Here is a 408-nt window from a genome sequence, read left to right as displayed (position 1 = left end):
CATTCAGATAGGCGACTTGTCTGGCACTGAATTTGTTTGGCAGATAATTTACATAAGTTACTGTACTTTTACTTTTTGTAATGTACATACAACAGAGACCGCAGAGGGTGTGTATGTGTTCAATTTTGGTTTAATTAGAAAACCAGAAAATAAAGCTAATTTGAGTGTAATGTTTGGCCCAAGAAGCGACTAGTTCTCTGGTCAGATGCTGGACTGCTGGATATATATATATATTTAACTCTTTAAATCAATGTAACCCTTCAATAAAAGTCCTCTACTTCTAATATGTGGAATGCACATACAATACTTCTCATAGTTATATGTACACGCATTGAATGAGAACAGCCTGCTGTCTAAAATATTCCATTACTCGATTAAATGTCAGTTATCTTACAAGTACATTTTCTG

This window comes from Echiichthys vipera, assembly GCF_963691815.1.
Source record: "Echiichthys vipera genome assembly, chromosome: X".
NCBI classification, from domain to species: Eukaryota; Metazoa; Chordata; class Actinopteri; order Perciformes; family Trachinidae; genus Echiichthys; species Echiichthys vipera.
This window is presented reverse-complemented; position numbering follows the sequence as displayed.